We start from the raw sequence: 7,076 nt of genomic DNA, 5'->3' as shown, positions 1-7,076 counted from the left end.
GTTCGATTAATTGCCTCTGAGCCTAACTTGCGTTCATGCTTAATGGACGAAGGGCTAACTGGTGTATGTGGTGCCTAATCACGTATTGACAACCCTAAGTTGTTTTTCGCTTAGTAAATTGAAATAGGGTTGGATTAAGTGGTTACTGTTAGGGATGAATTCTCCATAACCCAGGATAAGAGAATGGCTTCTGAATCAGAGGAAACAACCCATTTTTAATATTATTAGTTTCGCATTCCAGTTTACTTGTTCTGCTCCTTAAATTACAAAACAAACAACCCCCCCCCAATCGTTACTGTTACTGCAAGTATATTATGAACATTTGGTCTATCATTGCTCATTGGGAAACGACCTAGGATCACTTCCTAGTTACTGCATTATCATGTTTATTTTATTCGGGTACGGCCTCGATCAGCACTACCCCTAACTAAACTGACTCGTAAGAATGAGAAGTTTGTCTGGAATGAGAAATGTGATCAAAGCTTTCAAGAGTTGAAGAGGCGGTTGACAACAGCTCCAGTGTTAATTTTGCCTGACCCTAAGAGACCATTTGAAGTGTATTACGATGCGAGCGGGCAAGGCTTGGGGTGCGTATTGATGCAGGAGGGAAGAGTAGTGGCTTATGCGTCACGCCAATTGCGTCCTCATGAAGTTAACTATCCGACCCATGATTTGGAACTAGCAGTGGTGGTCTTTGCTTTAAAGATTTGGAGGCACTATTTATATGGTACTCATTACGAAGTTTTCAATGATCACAAGAGCCTCAAATATTTGTTTGATCAGAAAGAACTCAATATGAGGCAACGAAGATGGATGGAGTTCCTCGAGGATTATGATTTTGGTCTTTCCAACCATCTAGGAAAGGCTAATGTAGTAGCTGATGCGCTGAGCCAGAAGTCCTTACATGTTGCGACCATGATGAGTCTAGAACAGAGATTGATAGAGGAATTTCGAGATCTAAATCTAGCAATTGAGATGCGACCCAAGAGCTTATTTGTGGGAGCGTTGCAGATCACCAATGAATTCATAGATCACATACGCGAGGCTCAAAAGGATGACCAGTTTCTGCAAGGCAAAGTGTTAGATGCAATGGGAGATAAGGATGTGGAGTTTAAGAAGGACACATTCGGGTTAATTAGATTCAAGGGGAGGATATGCGTACCACCTTTAGATGATTTGAAAGTCTTTAGATGATTTGAAAGTTAAGATCTTGGAAGAAGCACATAAAAGCCGTCTTAGTTTCCATCCAGGAATGACTAAGATGTACCAAGATTTCAAGAGAAGTTTTTGGTGGCATGGCATGAAGAAAGATATAGCTAAATATGTAGCAAGATGTTTGACATGTCAAAAGGCTAAGGCTGAACACCAGCAACCATCAGGAGAATTAAAGCCACTAGAAATTCCGGAATGGAAATGGGAGAGCATATCTATGGATTTTGTATCTAGTTTACCCAAGACTAGTCGTGGACACGATGTTGTGTGGGTCATAGTAGATCGACTCACCAAATCTGCTCATTTTATTCCGGTGAATATGAAGTATAAAATGGAGAAGCTAGTAGAGTTGTATATCAAAGAAGTAATAAGGTTGCATGGAATTCCTTCCAGTATTGTATCAGACAGGGATCCGAGGTTTACCTCGCGATTTTGGACAAGTCTACATGAAGCATTGGGGACGAAGCTGAAGCTCAGTTTAGCTTATCATCCTCAAACAAATGGTCAGACTGAAAGAACCATTCAGACTCTAGAAGATCTACTCCGGGCGTGTATTATAGAGCAACAAGGCAGTTGGATGGAATGTTTGCCATTGATTGAATTTACTTACAACAACAGCTACCAAGCCAGCATTGGTATGGCTCCTTTTGAAGCTCTATACGGACGAAAGTGCAAAACTCCTCTTTGTTGGTACGATGATGGAGAAGCAGTACTCCTTGGGCCTGAAATGCTACAACAAATTACCGAACAAGTGAAATTGATTCGAGAGAAAATAAAAGCATCCCAGGATAGGCAGAAGAGCTATTATGACAGAAGGAGAAAGCCTTTAGATTTTCAGGAAGGAGAACATGTGTTTTTGAAGGTTTCTCCTGTAACTAGAGTAGGGAGAGCTCTCAAATCTAGGAAGTTGACGCCCAAGTATCTAGGTCCGTATCAAATTTTGAAGAAGGTTGGGCTTGTAGCTTATCAAATCGCTTTACCTCCGAGTTTATCGAATTTGCACCATGTGTTTCATGTCTCTCAACTGAGACGATACAACCCGGATCCATCACATGTACTCGCACTGGATGAAGTACAAGTGAAGGATAACCTCACCTACAAAGCACAACCTCAGAAGATTACTGATCGAAGAATGAAGTTGCTGAGAGGAAAGGAGATCGCGTTGGTGAAAGTACAATGGGGACCCGACGAGGGTGATTCAACCTGGGAATTAGAGGATAGAGTGAGAGAATTGTACCCAAGTTTGTTCCTAGAGTAATTAATTTCAGGGACGAAATTCCTTAAAGGGTGGGAGTATTGTGACATCCTGGAAATTTCTACCCGGAATTTTGTAAACGATACATTTTGAATAATTATATATATAAGTATTATTCAGTGTATATATATATATACTCCTGGTAGAAGTATGTACATTGGGGGAAAGATACGCGGGTTAGGCTAATTAACGAAGAGTAATCCATAACTGGACAGTATAGGTTAATTCTCAATTAATTAGTCTAAAAATTATAGTTTTGCGTGCAACTAAAAATTTAACAAAACCAACCTCTGAACCACGCTCAGGGTTTGATTCTGAGCATTTGGATATACATATTGCCTACTTTCGAAAACGGGCCCCGATGGGTGCAGAGAAACGCGAGGGACTGGAACCAGAGAAATGGCACGCAAACTGAGGCAGAATTTTAACATTCAAAAAGTCAATTTTTTCTCTCCTTGTGGCTGAGTATGAGTCACATCAAGAGAAAAAGTGGGCCCCTTTTTGCTCCACTCAAAAGGAGACATGTGGCATAGCTTTTAGGAAAAGGAAAGAGGAAGTTTTTTTAAAATAAAAAGCCACGTTCTCTCTCTCTTCACTCAGCAGAAAAAAAAAATTCAGAAGCTCTTCTCCTCACTCCCACGTTGCTTTTCTCTTCTTCTTCCTCTCCATTGAAGCCTCCATTAAAGCTCCAAACTTTGCTCACCATTTCTACTCCAAATTGCAAAAGGAAGCCATTTTTGGAGTCGTGAAGCGCACCTCTACGTTGTGGGACTTCGAATTTCAGGTTTGGGTAGACTTCTTCTCACATGAATTTCGTGGGTATTGGGTTTTTGGGAGATATGATGGGAAGTTCTACTAGGTTTATGCCTTATGGTAGTTATTTGTGAAGGAATTTGTTGAAAGCATGCTAAACTTGACATGTTTGATGTGAGCCAAATTTACCCATTCTGTTTTAGGGTTTTATGATGATGCTTTGTGATGTTTGTGTGCTGAAATTGTTGATAGAAAACTAGTAGAGATGAGGGGGAAAGTTAATTTAGGGTTAAATGTGAGAATGACAATGTTGTAGGTAGAAAAGTGTGAGATTTTGAGGGTTAGTGTAAATTGGAGTCTAAAGTGAGTTGATTTTAGTTTAGAATGTCAATTAGGACTTGTAGGTAAGCTTGGATAGAGCAAGTGAGAAAAATGAGTGACAAAGGTGAAAGCAAGAGCCATGTCTAGGGTAAATTGGGTGTTGAGGGGTCAAATTTTGAATCGATGGAGTTTTCATCGTAAAACCAGTTTGAGCAAGTTTAAATTAATGTTAAAGACCTGTTGGAGATGAGAGTTTACTCCAAAATTACCCCATTCTCATTTTCACTTCTCAAACCTTGAAAATCCACTAAATTGATGGGTTTTAGATACCTAGATTTTGAATTGCCTTGGTCTAAAGCTTGTTTTTGGTTTAGATATGATTTATACATGATTTAGGACTTGTAGGATCCAATTTGAGCAAAATTGGAGGTGGGTAAGATGGATTTCGAAATCTGCCAAATTGTGCAGCAAAAAGCTATCAAATTTGTGCAGCGGAATTTTCCAAATGTGCAAAAAAATGCTTGTGCATTGCTGGTTATGGGAAAGGTAGTACATATTGAGTTTTAGACATTTTCGAGCAAATCCCAACGGTCAAAATGTAGACTTTTGTACTAGGAACCTCCAGTAAAATTTTCAAGTCGATCCAACGGTTAACGAACCGGAACGAAGAGAATGTTACTGGGGTATTTGAGTAAGGAAAGCTGTAAAATGTGAATGTGTTTTGGGCAAAGTTTTCTGCCTCTACCCTGTTTTCTTGGTTTAGGGTAGTTCATGATAGTTGGAATTGGATTGCTGGGATATTATGGAAGCTTGGCGGGGTTGATGGGGACCCGGTGCTGAGAGGAATGAGGATAAGGGCTACGTAGGAGTACGTGAGCTCAGTTGAAGGTGGGCAACTGGGGATGGTGGGTTCATGTTTGATTTGAGGATGTGGGAGAGTTGATTTGCACCATCGCCCGATCGCCACCTAGTACCACATATGACGGGTGCCCCATAATCTAACAAGCTTGATGTGAGAAAGCGTGGAAGAGTCAGTCTTCCTACTTTTGTTTGTTGACCACAGAGTGGTACCTGGAGATATGTCGCGGGGGTCAGGAGACCTTGAGGACATCAGGTGGGGTGCTATTGCCCAAAACCAAGCTTGACCAATCCCGACCCAACCCGGGCATAGTCAGTCAGTGAGAACCTGTGATGTAGCTAAACAGGCGAGCTCCTGGCAGTCAACCAATAAAAGAACAAAGACCACAAAGCAAGAAGGCTTGTGTGGTGGCTGGCCAGCTATGGATCTTGAGTGGTATCTGGAAATTGGCTTCTGGTAATCGATTACCAAGGGTGTGTAATCGATTACAGGGCTTAAAAATGGAGACAGGAAGTTAAGATGGCCTCTGGTAATCGATTACCAAGGGTGTGTAATCGAACACAGGGCTTAAAAATGGAGACAGGAAGTTAAGATGGCCTCTGGTAATCGATTACCAAGGGGTGTAATCAATTACAAGTCTTAGAGATGGAAACAGGATGTTGATGTGGCTTTTGGTAATCGATTACCAATGTTGTGTAATCAATTACTAGTTAGGTGTAATCGATTACATAGTGTAAATTGCAGGTTTCCATGTGCAGAAGCTGTGTAACTCGAGTATGGGCACTGGTAATCGATTACATACTTTGGTAATCGATTACCAGAGAAGAAAACTCTTGAGACATACCTTTTAACTATATGCAGCGGTGATGGGACACATTGTATTGTTACCTGTAGTTAGATTTCTTGTGAAAGAGTCTACCCCCTTTGTTTTATTTCTTGTAGATCGCGATGGCAGCGCAATTAATCCATGATCGCGTGGTGATGGAGTGCCTAGAGGGAGTTTGGGAGACCTTCGAAGGCAATGAGAGGTGCCGATTTCGTGGCACGATTCGACTCACTACTACTTCATTAGTACATCCGGAGGAACCCGCACGCACGCTTCAGCGGACTGTGGAGTGGATACTACCTACACCTACTCCATATCGACTAGTGGAGCCAGTTCAAGTGATAGAGGTGTCATCCTCTGAAGAAGACCCTGAGGAGGACCTAGAGGAGTTACCTCCTGAGCCTGTTGTGGATGCTCTTGACTTTCCAGAGGATGATGAGGACCCACTCCCTGATGTGGATTCTCCAGAGGATATCATGTTAGCATCTGAGGCAGACTCTACGGAGGAGAGCGGCCCTGGAGAGACAGCGAATAGTGGAGACTCTTCATCATAGCAGACGACTCCTTAGACTAGGTTTACATACTTTTTGTGGGTGGGTGTATCTAGTTCAGACTGCTAGGTTTACTCTTTTGATTTTTTGGGTGGGTATACCTATTGTATAGAAATTTTGATGATTGTATATATGTGGCGGAAGCCACCACAGTGGATACCTTTGCTCTGGATGTCACTATGTATTTTGCAAACTCCCATATTTTGGACAATTTTAGATTATGAATGTAATTATGTTTAATCTTGTTATTTGAAAAGAGAGTGTTAACGAATTTTATTGAAAAGAGTTCATCGACCGCATTTTATTATTTTTCACGTGACGACCTAAAATGATGGCTGGTATATTTTCCTTTTTGAAAGAGCAAAATAGTTTAGTGGTTATGAGTGATCAGAAAGAAATGACTCCGAATAGAGTTGTGAACTGGTCATTCAGGACTCTATAGTGATAATTTTTCTTTTGAATTTAATTACTGTGAAAAGAGAGAGAAAAGAAAAAAAAATTCCCATGGTTTCTGTTATTCAAATTATTACTATTAAACCAGTCATTATTTAGGGACGCCACAGTTACAACTCTTATGCAAAACACAAGGTCTAACTCCATAGTTTTTCTACTCAGTTTTGTGTTCTAAGTTAACATTTTCTATCAAGAAAATCAGCATGCACGTTGAACATCAATTACCAAATTCAATTTTTAGAATATCAAAAGGGCAAAACATCAAAAAACATCAAACAATCCAATTCATCCAAATCATAACAAAAACTAAGTGCTTCAGGGTATTACAATTCACTCAAGAAAATAAACTTGCTATAATCATAAATCTAAGATCATATAATCTTCTTGTGACTCATTGTCACTCATTCAATAGAAGAGAAAGAGAGAACCCACTCCCCCTTTCCTCAAAGAAGAAATTTCTCAACAAGGAATTGGAAGACAATCTCTTGGTCAACCCCAAGAACACATGAACTTAATAACGTCGTTCACCATGATCCCCATGACAAGTCTTACTATGACGAATGCTTAGGCATGTTTTAAAACACAATCCCAAGATCATTTAGTTTCTTAAAGATTGCACTAATTGGAAACTCTAAGGGAAATATAAAAATTATTAACTTCGAGGAGCTCCATGCTTTGCACTAAGCCCCATTTGTGTATGATGCTCTTAAGACTTAGTGGTCTCCTGTGTGTGTGTGTGTGTTAGGAGAGGGGGTTGCTACTTTACACCCATTAAAATTTAAGGTGTAAGTTACCAAGTTTCACCTTTTTAGTTGGACAAAAAAAATCATTTAATTTTATTTAATA

The sequence above is a fragment of the Glycine soja genome, chromosome 14, assembly GCF_004193775.1.
Source record: "Glycine soja cultivar W05 chromosome 14, ASM419377v2, whole genome shotgun sequence".
Classification (NCBI taxonomy): Eukaryota; Viridiplantae; Streptophyta; class Magnoliopsida; order Fabales; family Fabaceae; genus Glycine; species Glycine soja.
This window is presented reverse-complemented; position numbering follows the sequence as displayed.